This window comes from Agelaius phoeniceus, chromosome 1 (genome assembly GCF_051311805.1).
Source record: "Agelaius phoeniceus isolate bAgePho1 chromosome 1, bAgePho1.hap1, whole genome shotgun sequence".
In the NCBI taxonomy this organism is placed as follows: Eukaryota; Metazoa; Chordata; class Aves; order Passeriformes; family Icteridae; genus Agelaius; species Agelaius phoeniceus.
This window is the reverse complement of record NC_135265.1, coordinates 73,461,849-73,475,020: the sequence shown is the minus strand read 5'-3', so window position 1 is coordinate 73,475,020 and position 13,172 is coordinate 73,461,849. Positions and strand designations below refer to the sequence as shown.

Here is a 13,172-nt window from a genome sequence, read left to right as displayed (position 1 = left end):
TGATAGACAACAATTCTTGAGATTTGGCTAGTAAATGACCATTTGAAAATCTGGTACAAGGGTTTAAGCTGAGAGCAAGATATGAAAGTAGAGGAAGGGATGAGTGCATCTGTAAAGGAGAAAGCCACAGAACCAGGAGGATACATGGAGGAGAAGTGGTGCAATGTCCCTGCTCTTGTACCCATCTTCCAGAGCAGCAACTGGCAGAATCTGGATGGCCCAGGGGCATGGGGAGCACCACAGGACTTGCTCTACAGCTGCTTAAAGCACCTCTTGCTCTCACACCACTGACAAACATGTTCACAGCTAAGAGCACAGAAGAGATGATACCCACTTCTGGCTACCAGGCAGTGAGAGGTGCAAATTGTCAAACTGTTGAACTTTACGGAGGGTGGTCTAGACTTTGACAGAGATCTCCTATCCAAAGCTTTCTAAAAAAAGTGCAGAGGTAGTGTATTTTGAGAAAAAAGTCAAAGGAAAGAGCAGATAGACAAGGATTTGGAGGAGGAGATTACAGCCAAGTCAAGAGTAGATAATAGGTATCTGCTTATTGTGATGTATTTCCAGTGCACTGCTCAGAGCTCCTGGGGTTTCAGCTCTGTCATACTCAGAACACTTTGCCATCTGGACAGCAAATGGTGTGAAAAGGTGTTTAATTCAAAGTGGCAATCATATAGTACTGTGAGTAAACTATAGAGTCAGCAAGAGGGAATAGCTGATAGAAATCATATATTTTTACACCTCCTAAAAGTTTTAAGAAAGTTGATTAATGTTAAGACCTCCCTGAAATTCTACTTGGTGCTGACCTTTATAAATCATTCGTAATCTCTCTCAAAAAAGTTTCATCATCTGATAATACCATTGTTGAGAGGTTCCCTTTGCTTTTTATCCCTTTATACCCTTGAAATACAAAAATAAATGGAATTGTAACTCTCTTCATCCACATATAACCCTGTATACAGCTGTTTTATTTATTTTGCTGTTTAATGTTGAAAACAAATGTATTAAATTCTGTCTGCAAGATGTAAAAAATTAATACAGCATGTCTTTGTCTATACACCACATTGAGACATTGGGGTACCATAGACATCACTGAATGTATCTTGCTGTATTGCCACAGAATCCTGAATGGTATCATTCAGGATTAAACCTGACATTAAAAAAAACCCAAACATATGTGCTATTTAGGAACTAAAATCTGAAAATATTCTCCAATCCCTTGAGCAAAATTAAGCTATGTAATTTTACATATTTATAGGTTGATATTTAACATGCTTTATTTACTGCAATGAAAATTTTAATTATAAATTATTATGTCTATTTTTCTTCATATTTTTCACATTCTTTTTCATTATGGTTCCTCTGCAATTCATCTTTACCTTTTTGGCATCATTCCACTACTTTAAACCAGTTATTCTCAGGATCAAGTAAACCTATTGTTAGCAAGTACATTATTTACACACCTAGCCTGAATTACTTAATATCTTGATTCTTAGGAATTAATAGTTTGATTCTAAAATGTTGCAATGTACTAATTAGAATTCCACTGTAGCATGTTATTAAATGTTTTAGAGATTTAACACTGAAATACTTTTTGAATATAACTTTTTTTTTCAAAAGGACACAAAAACCCAGTCCAGTCACAGAAAGCTACACATATTATCATCTTAAAACAATAAGCCTGTCATAGTTTAAACCCAGCTGGCAACTGAGACCCACACAGCCACTCCTTCCCTGGTGCGATGAGAGTGAGAATTGAAAGGGTAAAAGTGAGAGAATTCATGGGTTGAGATAAAGACAGTTTAAGAGGGAAAGGACAGCTGCACCCACAAGCAAAGGAAAACAAGGACTTGATTCATCATTTCCCATGGGCAGCTACCTCCAGGAAAGTCAGGCTCCATCACATCTAATGGTGACTCGAGAAGACAAGCACCTTCACAATGAACATCCCCTTCCTCCTTCTTTGTCCTCAGCTTTATATGTTGAGCATGACACCACGTGGTCTGAAATATCCCTTTGGGATCAGCTGTCCCAGCTGTGTCTTTTCCAACTCCTTGTATAGTCCCAGCCTCCTCACTGGTGGGGCAGTATGAGGAGCAGAAAGGGTCTTGGCTCTGTGCAAGTCCTGCTCAGCAATACCTAAAATATATTTATTTATCAACACTTTTTCCAGCCCAGATGCAAAACATAGCCTCTTGCTAACTACTGTTAAGAACATTAACCCAGCCAAAACTACCACAAAGCTTTTATTAGATGCTTAAACATACCTTTAAGAAATTTAGTTCAGGCTCCTACTCTTTAAAATTCTGAATACCTGATCACCAGAACATTGAATGTTTTCTTACAAGACCCAATGTTTTTTTAGATATGACTATGCAGGATATACTGCATATTGAATACAATTCAGCAAGCCTCATTTATTTTTCTCATTTTATAGAAGAAGATATGATAAGATAAAATTTGACAATTAAAAAAAATGGTACAATTTTTTAGTATAATTTTTCCCCATTTTTATATGGAACCCTAGGCTGACCTTGAAAGTAATATTATGAGGCCAAGAAAAATATTACAGTACAAAATTTTCCTTAGGAGTACTACTGCCAAATTCCTGAAGATTTCTCACTTCATACTCATTGTTGCCACCTATCCAGGGTCTCAACAGAAAGCTAATACTTTTGTTTCTTATATTGCATTCCAACTCTATTAGTGACTTCACTAATCTATCTCACAATGTATAGGGACTGAATCACTGCTTTAAACGGTGCCATTCAAACATTTCTATTCCATGTCACATGTGGTAGAGTGTGTTGTTCCAAGTAACTCAGGCACCTTGAATCTGGAGCACAGTGATTTCTGCAGGAAACAGCCCCTACCTGAAACTAAGCTCAGCTTACCAATCACACATTTCCCTAGCTATATTTTTATGGGGAAACAAGAAACACTCATTACCCTGATTTTGGTCCCTGACAATAAATATTTTTTTTACATCTGAGAGTAGGTCACCTCATGATCTCTATACATAAAAAAGCGCCTGAAGCACACTTCAGATTTGTACAGAACAACTTATATTTTGCCCAGTGTATTCACTTAATCTTACAGGGGCATTTAAATGTATGAGACCATTTGCTGTTTCTTGCTGAGATTGCCTTGTAAATCATACTCTTTGTTTTGAGAGGTTTTATAGGCCATTTGTGGGTGGAAGTGAGGAATCAATAAATAGTGTAGCTATGTATGTGACGTATGGTAGGGTAAATTGACTGAAAGTCTTAGACTGAGGAAAAGAGATGAAAAGTACATGAATATACTGTTGGTAGATCTTGAAAATAGACTAGATTATTAAAGCTAACAGTATTGGCAAACAAGAAAACGGCAATTAATTTAGCCAATTCCTATTTCTGCTAGCAGAAGCCCAAATGAAAAGATGAACTGAACTGTGGAAAAATTCCAGACCACAGCCTCAGCTCAGCCATCTATGTTCACAAATCCAAATCAGGAGTGTGACTCCAGCTCCTCTGAGCTCTACTCCTTCCATTTGTTCATCCTGAAATCTGACTCTAGGCCTGAAATACTTCAACAACATGCACTTTTACTTTCAATCATTTCTCTGTTGGAGTCCGCTTTAAGAATTACTACTGATGCTTCTGGTTTTTATTACCCACTTGAACTTCTAGAGAAAGTTAAAGGTTTCATATCTTCTACAAATCACATACTCTTCAGTGAAACAGGTGCTAATAACAGACAATTCCTCAATATTCTTGAAAGCGTGTTGACAGTGAAACAGGTTTTTCTTGGATACGACTTAGCAGAACTTTTAGGCATATGTGAAAATATTTTCTGTATTCAAACAGTTATTTTCCATCAAATGGTTTTCCATATCCTTCTTCCAATGCAAAACATCTGCAGAACAGTGTCTCTTTATGTTCACTGTGAATCATCCAATATGCAGCAACTGCTGTTTGCACTGGCTAATTTGTCCATTCAATTAGACCTGTTTGTAGATTATAACAATCCTTTTAGTTCTTATATGGATCCTTTAGTTTCTTTTATTATATTTTGAGAGGGTGTGTTGTTCGGGTTTTAGCCATTTAAAATACCAGCCAGATAGAATTGTGTGTGCTGGACTTATTTTTTGTTTCCTTGTTGCTGTTTACATCCTCTAACGTGCTCTTGATCAGCTTTCAAAATGAGGGTAACACCTGTTCTGTGCCTTCAGAATCTCAGAAACCACAGTGAATTTCTACTAGAAAATTAGCAGTGTGGAAGGAGGTGCTCAGAGCTTTAGCAGATATAGGTGTTCTGAGCTACTTTTAGAGATCTCTCACACTACTTATGCTATGTAAATATCTCAGCCTGGTCCTGAAAATAGAACAATGATCAGGGCCTAACCTATGCTAGAGCTTAATATATCTTTTTCAAGCAGTTCACAACTATTTGCCTCACCTTTATCTTTATTTTTGACTATTTTTTATGGCCTCATCTAAGCCATATGTCATTTGTTATTGCTGTTGTTCAGTGACTGGATTACAATATTTGTAGAGAGGAGCAATGTAAAGGAGATTTCTAGTTAGTTATATAAATCCTTCCCTCCCTGCAATCTTATAAAGAGCAGATATTGACAGCATTTTTGAGAGCTTTGCTACTGATATACAATCTTTAGTACTAACCAGCTTATGGAAATACTTGACAAAAATGAGTTTACTAGAGTCAAATGTCTATTTACTGTTATTTGAGAAAACAAATTCTTGGTTGTAATGATAAATGTTCTAACATGTTCCAACATGAAAGACAAGGTCAAAAAAAGAATCTTAATGGGTAAATTCCATTCTGTCCACATGACAAAATTGAAGACACAGGGATGAAGATCAGAAACTTCTCATTAATAATTTTGGTAATTTCTATCTTCAATATCTAATGTCAGCATCTTATAAGTATACATTTTCCCAATAACAGCACTAAAGAATATTTTTGATAAGCTAGTATAGATTTTGCTAATTTGAGATTTCTACTTCTTTTTTCATTAAGGTGCTGAGTAAACTTCTCCCCCTCTTTAAATTATTATTTTAATATAATTTTTGCATGGAATGGACTTGAGTGTCTCTAAGACTAAGAAAACCTTATACAAGTAAAATAGCTATAAATTCACTGTTCAGCTTTGGAAGAAGTAATATGTATCACATCTATTCAAAATTATATTTTCTCTGACAAGTGTTATTACTCTGGACTTTTCTTTTTTTTCTTTTTTTCTTTTGGTGAAGAATTGTTCTCTAGCCTTCACTTTTGATTCCATTACTAGGACCCATCAGTCTGTCATACAGTGCAGGAAACAAAAAATGTAATAACAGGTTTATGTATTGTTACTGTCTTTTTTGTCCCTATCATGCTAGAGAACTTTCTTTCACTTTTCGACATTTTTACATTTATGGCTGACATGTACACTATCATGCTTAATCTTACTGTTATCTTCTGTTCTGCAAAATGTTGACATTTTACACACATCTTTTCTGAGCCTAATTCTAATAATATGATAGGTAGGTCATGGTCTATGTCCATGGGCTCTCTTATTCTCTTAACTAAAATTTGCCTAAATGTTCTGTATAAAGCTGTAATGAGATTTAACAAGCAACACATTTATATTTTGTTGTGTTGATGTTTATGTCTAGTAAAGCAGGCAATGAAGCTGTACTACATTTCCAGACTGTACAAAAAGTAGAATTAACCCTTCTATTCAAAAGATGAAAAGTTTTTAAGTATAAATACATGGAATAAATAAAAGTTTTTCAGTCAAGAGATGAAAATACATTAGTGCAAAAGGAAGCAAAAGTCCCTTTGCTCTACTCTTGCCCCAAGAAAACATATTGTGCAGGTGTATATTTAGAACCCAGGACGGATGTCATATGGTGGGTCCCTCAGGCTGCCTGACAGCCAGCAAACTGTTAAAGAAGGGGTAACAGCTGCTTCCAGTAAAACTGCAATGAAGATGCAAGTGGATTAAACCCAAATTTGCTGCCCAGATCTCAAAGGAACAAGTCTGGAAAAAAGGCATCCTGTGCCTGAGGAAATGGCTTAATACCATGAAAAGAGAGAACTCCAACAATGTATCAAAGACAAATTACAAGATACTTGAGAGACACTTGATGTTGGAACTGCCCAAACTTCTCAGACTTTCTGCAGTAGACCATTCTGAGAAGTGTTATACCAGTGAGTTAGCTGCCTGGAAATATGGGTACGTCAAAGAAAATGTCAACAAAAATGCCAACATGCCTCAGCTGGAATATTGCAGTAAGCACAGGAAATCACACAGTATCAGTCTGCTACACAAGCTACCCAGCTACATTTGGTTTTATATTTAAAGTATATATGGATGTATAAAGACAGAGAGGCTCTTGAAAGGCACAAAGATTTTCATGATGGTTTTGGTGAAATCCTGTTCCTCTTCATACTGGTATCAAGAAAATACAGCAAAGACTGTGTTTCAGTGCTTTTGTAACCCAGCTAAGGATTTTTTTTTCCCTCACATGAATTGTAGCCTTTACTGGCTTAGGAATTACAGTTACATGTGAATATTATTTTCATTACATACTGTTTAGGAAACACCAATACACACACTTAATGTATGGGAAGAAACTACTTGGCTGGAAATACAATTAAGGAAATTAATCTCATTCAGCTACCTTAAGGCCTACCCATGCCTAGGGATCATTTCTTTTTTATTGTTCTATACCAGCTTTAAATTAGGCTCCTTGAGCTGAAATTGGCTAGGCAGGAAGATGGTATATGGATGGAAATGGATCAAGAAATCAAGGACAAATATCTAAGCTTGATCCACAAGTTTTGCTGCCTAGTATTGTCAGTATAATGGGAGAAAACCGTACTCCAGCTGAAATCATTCTTCTTCCCTCACATAAATGCACCTCTTTCACCAGAATAGGTTTGCCAGCTTATAGCATATTTTGCATGGAGGTAGTAAAACTACTGAGGGAGAAATTCCTTCTGCTAGTGTATACACTGCCTGCTCTGAAGCACTGCTGACATAGTCATGCCAATGTAACTACAGAAAAACTGACAGCTTCTCAAGTTAGCCTGTATTTATAGCTCCAGGTTAGAGACAGATTGAAAAGGCCATTAACACTTTTATGTAAAATGCACTGTGAATAATATTGTCTGTAATTTATTCTAAAATTATGAGGAGCACTTACAGTAAGGACTCATTTAGGTGGAGCTCATGAATGAGCCTTCATGAGTTAGTAAAACACAGACCAGCTAAAATTCAAACAATATTTATTTCACATAAATTTGTGTTTGAGACAAGGTTGTCACCTGCTTGATCTAGTGATTATCTGACTTTGAGTAACAGCAGCAGATATCACCAGTACTGGCCATCAGCTTAAGAGTTACTTTGTGTTGTACCTTTCAAAAGTCACCTTTTCTTCCATACTATAATCTTCCTCATGCAGGAGATGGAAAAAGTAAAAAAGGGTTTAAACGCAACAGGGTTTTACTTGGTGTTAGCAACACGGTAAATACCTCTGAAAGTAGCCAGCAAGCTGTGAAAATATATGCTGAAGAATTTGTAAAAGGAGCAAACAAATATTCTAAGGCTGAAATTATTTTGGATCTTCAAAATGGAGCTAAAGTTTTTAAAGACTGATACAATCATTTTACATGTAATTTTCTTTATGTCCTGAGATCAAGAGCAAAAATCTGAAAATAAAGTGTTTGAAAACTGTGATCATCTTATATTTTTGATCCATTAATAACAAGGAAATTACAATAACATTCGAAAATCTGTTTTGAACAACATATAGATAGATTAAAGAAACTGAGATAAACTTACAAAAAGAAAGAAAACTTCAGACTACCTGTTCAAAAATTGTTGATAACAACAAGCATTGTGACTCTGAATGTTTGTTAGAACTTATGTGACGGTAATGTCAGGGATTCAAGTCCAGCACTACTTTTTCCTGTTATCCAGGTCGTTAGAGCTGAGTTGAAAATATCTCCTGTGCCTTCGTGTATTCTCAAGCCCAGAATGCTTTTTCAGTTCTTTGTGAGTGTGACGAGAGTGAGATTTTGCAGATTTTAGAGATTATCTCTGCAGAAGTGAAAATACCAAAAATCCTGTCAAGGAGGATCTTGACTTAAGAAGTGGGGGACTCAGACTTGGTTATTTCCCCATAAGTATTTTAGCCACCTGGTAATTTATTAATATGGACCTGGCTTGTTCAGCCCTTTAGCTCTCTCTTCAAACTAATCAAGTAGTCAACCATTGATCAGTATTTTTTCACATCCAAGGTGACCTGTTGACTTTTGCAATCATTGGAATATATAATCACCTGTTCTGATCCTTTAGCTATAAGTAAGGACTGAGAAAGGAACAGATTCCAAAACCAAGCAGTTCTACCCTAATCCCAAAGAATTTACATTTTTAATATATATCCCTCAACTGTCTACATGGGGAATTCTGATTATTATGGAACCAGTGTCTTCTGATGAGGGACAAAAAAAAATTTTGCAAAATAAAACTCCGAACAGAGCTGTATTTGAATCTTGGCAATTCTACTTGCTTAGTTTGCTCCAGTCTTTCTTCTCTAACTTCTATCACTCTTTATGCTCTGGACCAGAAATTAATCAAGTTTCTTTTTACATTTCTTGAAAGTCCCAGAGGAAATATTCACACAGGATTTATCTTGTCATTTCAGTTTACTCCCTCTTTACAGAAGGAAGGAATAAAATAACAGCCCTGTTTATGCACATTCCTGCAAAATGTCTACATGAAAAGGGCACATTGCATATTTAGACAACTCATGACTTTACAAGCTGAAGGCTAAGTAGATTTTTGAGTAGTTCTAATTGCACTATATTGTACTAAACTGTACTGTCTAACTGTGTAATCAAAAACAGCATAAGCTGTTGCTAGCACCTTGCAAGTACCAAACATCAAAACCAGTAACTAATAAAATATGTAAGTACAAATCAGGAGCAACAATTGTAAAGTACAAAAGTGTTAGACATCACTGCAGCTCAAATCTTATCAAGTATACATTAAAATTCGGTGTTGTAGAGAGGAAATAGCTCAGTATCTTTTAAACAGCAGCCTATATCATAGTAAAGAAGAGTAGAGAGGTTTTTGCAAAACCTGTCAATTTATGCAATGTGTATACCACCAGATACATAAAGGGTAATTTTCTCACAATGGATCTGATACGTAATATTTGAGAAAGCAGGCTGATACACTTTATTCTGGTATGTCAAGTTTCTCACACAAAGGAGCTTCATTTTTATATATAGGAAAACAAATACTTTTGTATGCAAGGTTCAGCTCCAAAGCTCATACTCTCATAGATTTTATGTGCTGTAAGAACAATGCAATGAACCAGTCTGACCTTTGGACATTGTTCAGACTCAAAAGCTATATTTCCTAATTCCTGCACCATGACAAATAACCCATGGTATTAGAACATATGCTTGAGAAAGACATCTGACCTCAATTTTAAAGTTCAGAGAGTATTTGCTAACTATTTATCACTGTATTACTGTGAGGCTCAAATAAGCTTCAGTAAACAGCTATGATTCTACACTCTCTAGCATTTGTCCCTATGTTTCTTTCCCCAAAAACAGACATCCAGATCAACTTTCCTTCCTCAGAAGAAGACAGATTTCTAAAGCAAAATGTTCCTTTTTCAGCAAAATGTTTCCTTTTTCAGGAACTTTTCTATTTTAAACAATGATTTCTAGCTGAAATCTAAGCCACTTCAAAATTAATGTACATTTTGCCATTGGCTTGATAGGCCAGGGGCGTACTCCTGAAAAAGACTTTGGAAGTCTGTAAGAGGATGCATCACTGGTGTAGCTCTACTTTGTTCAAGATCATTAGCAAGCTGATTTGGAAAATCACGGTGCTATTGCTAAGGAGAACCACTTTTAATGCTTGCCTGGACATCTTCTTTATAGATGTACATCTCAGAGAACTTATATAATTCAATGCATTTTCATTTCAGTTCTAAATAATTAGGGAAAGTCCTAAAAAAGCACTTGAGCTTGAAAATCTAACCCATTCCTCTAAGACATTAATTAACTATGTGTATCCCTGTCAAAGATCAATGATGCTACTACTGCCATAACATCCCAAAAGGGTTGTAATTCAGTAGTGAAGGTTTAATCTCTTAAGTATAGGCTTAATCTCTTAAGTATATACTTAAACACATTCCTATCAGTCAATGAATTAAAAGTGGTTTTATGTCCTATTGACTTTATCTGTGTTATAGCTGATTATATTCCGTTTTGAATAGTAAGGCAAACACATAACAGGAACTCAAAATTTCTAATGTCATTTATTATTTCTATTTCTCCAACCATCTTCAAACTTTCAAAGAATGAGGAAAAAAACCTATAAGTTTTAGCATCTGTTGGAGAACTTAAATGTTGCATACCCTCAATTTACTTAATTACTTTCACCATTTTGTAACAATGGCCGCAGGGCTGTCCCTGCCGGGTCTCTCCTGCCCCCGGCCCTGCTCCCGCTGTCCCCTCAGGGCTCGCAGGGCTGTTTCTCGCTCGCTTCCCCTGGCTCAGCCCTGGCTGCCGGGCAGCGTTTTGCCCTCCCTTGCCCAGGCTTTCCCCGGGGCTCAGGGGCTCAGCCGTGCCCTGCGCTGGGGCCGCTGCAGCCGCTGGCACCGCCTGGGGCCGGCCCGGGCAGCCCCGGCACATCCAACATCTTGCCACATAAAGAGCATTTTCGTGGATTTCAATGCTTTCCATCATCCTTTCTCCAGGAGATATAGTAAAATATTGTTCCAGCATTAAAATTAACTATGTGTGGCTTTGCTAATGTGTACTTGATACAAGGGTCTTGTGTAGCCAGGACTTCAAAAAACCCAAAAAGCATTTCCTTAAGTTTTGTAATTTATTGAACAAATAAGGCTAATGGAAAGAAAAGAAAACAAACAAACAAACAAATAAAAACAAACCACAGACTAGAAAGATGTCATATTTACTGTTTGTGATGAAATAAATATTTTAATCAGAATCCTCTGTAAGTTGAATCGTGTCTAAAAAATGGTGGGTGTTTTATTATTCCTCACTTTTAACCTTTTCCTTCCACTGATAGTCATGCACTGGGATATCTATCTGTTTGCAGTCCAAACTTCAGTAGATGTTTTTTCAATTAAATAAATTGGAGCTGGAAGTGAATTACTAGTTTTGCTACTGACTTTCTGGAGGACTGTCAAACCTTATCAGTATTTAGAAGATACTTCCCAGCCAAGGAGGAGAACAAGACCAATATTCATATGTAGGGAGCAGACTTTTTCTGAGTGGGAAATGCACTCATAATCCTGTTTTCCCTCTAGCAGACAGGCATTAAAATAGAATTAAGAAGACCTCAGCTCTGCTTTCAGTTAAGATACCAATACTATCTGGAGAGTTCTGTTTCTCTGGCTTTCCTTTGCCCAGGCCATTAGATGATGACTTTTTCTTTCCCTGTATTTGAACAATAACTCACAGGCAATTCTAACTTACTTATACTGTAATAATAAATAGAAAGAACAAATAAAATGTATAGAAAAATGAAGAATTTCAAATATCTAGACAAGCATTATATTTTGGATACTAATTCAGGGTGAAGTTTCATGAGAGATTAAGGAAGTTTAAGTGTCAGTGCACCCTTTGCTCTGGCACATTTGCTTATCTTGGCTCTCTGATGTGTCAGTTCACTTGCAAACTCAGCAGAAAACTAACCCAAAAAAGAAATAGAATAGATTCTTGAAAGCTTAGTAAGTTGAATTGATTCATTGGTAGGCCAAATGAAAGCTGGAGCTGCTACAAAAGAAGAGGGAGGAAGTGGGGAACTGTTGTAGCCCAATTTAAATGTTTGTGCTGCTCTAGGATTATTTCAAATTGCACAAGAAAAGTAAACAGTTTAGAATCCTTAGCAGAAAATGCATGTCAGCCATGGTGATGTCTTTTGTAATTTTTTTATTTATAGATATTCAATAAGTATTATTTTTGTTGAATGTAGACTTCAGATTAGTGATAAAAAAGTGGATTGATTATTTGCTAGTATTTTGTCAGCAACTTAGAAAAGTATAATTTTTTGTGTAGTTCTCCCTCACCTCTAGTTTTTGGTCACAAGTAGAGTTGGTTAAAACTTGTCCTCCCCTCTGTCTTGTAAAGAAAAATAAAACCAATATAATATTATGTATTCTTATCATTTACTTTTAGTGGATATTGAGTACTATAAACATAGCAGCAGCAAAAAGACTAAGAAAAAGGTGGATTCACTATTCAGTAGGGTAAGGAACCTGTTCATACAGGACACAGAAAAGACCAAAATTCTCTATGCCTTTTTGAATTTCTTTTTTTAAAAATTGTAAAATCTGCTCTTATATCATTCAGCTCCTTGTACTGCTTGCAGTCTTTGCAAGTGAAACAGTAACTATGGTAGAGAAAAATACATTAGAGAGCACCTGGGTCATCGATAGGTACAGAAATTGTTGGGCTGCAGAGGAATTGCATCCAGAGGTAGTGAGGGAACTGACTGATACCACTGCAAGATCTTTACCATGATGGAAAGGTCATACCAATCAGAGAACTTGCTAGAGTTTGAAAAGACCAACATCAAAGTCATCTTCAAGAAAGCAAGAAGGAGGAACTAGGGAACTGCAAACTAGTTCAGCCTCACCTTGGTCCAATGCAATGTTATGGAGCAAATCCAACAGAAGCCATTTACAAATGCATGGATGACAAGACAATGATCAGGAACAGCTCTCATGAATTTACCAAGGGGAAATATTCTCTTGCTAAATCATGTTGAAAAGGCCAGCTCTGTGAACAAGGAGAGCAGATGTTGTTTTCCTTGACTTCAGCAAGCCTCCTGACCCTATCTACCATGGTGTCATTGTAGGTAAATCAGTAAGATAGGGACAGGATAAGAGGACTACAAAGTGAAGGGAAATTTGGAATGATCTCTGGTAGCTGCTCGTTTAGTGATATTCTTTAAGGACTGACTCTTGCATCAAAACTGTTGAATGACTTTATTAATGACATGGAATATGACACAAAATCGAATCTACCCTTAGAAATACAGTAAATACTGGGTCATGACTCATGGCCATTATGCTGGAGGGCAGGGCAGCCACTGTGATCCAGACAAGCTTGGAAAGATGGGCTGATGG

At 36.5% G+C, this 13,172-nt stretch overlaps 2 long non-coding RNA genes across 2 annotated transcripts in view; one reads left to right on the top strand and one right to left on the bottom strand.

The window, feature by feature from the left end:
* The window catches only part of LOC143694594 (uncharacterized), a 197,492-nt gene that overhangs the window by 133,485 nt on the left and 50,835 nt on the right, over positions 1 to 13,172 (top strand). The window lies entirely within an intron of this gene.
* Positions 1 to 13,172, bottom strand: part of LOC143694601 (uncharacterized) — a 67,099-nt gene that overhangs the window by 7,073 nt on the left and 46,854 nt on the right. The gene's annotated exons all lie outside the window — the stretch shown is intronic.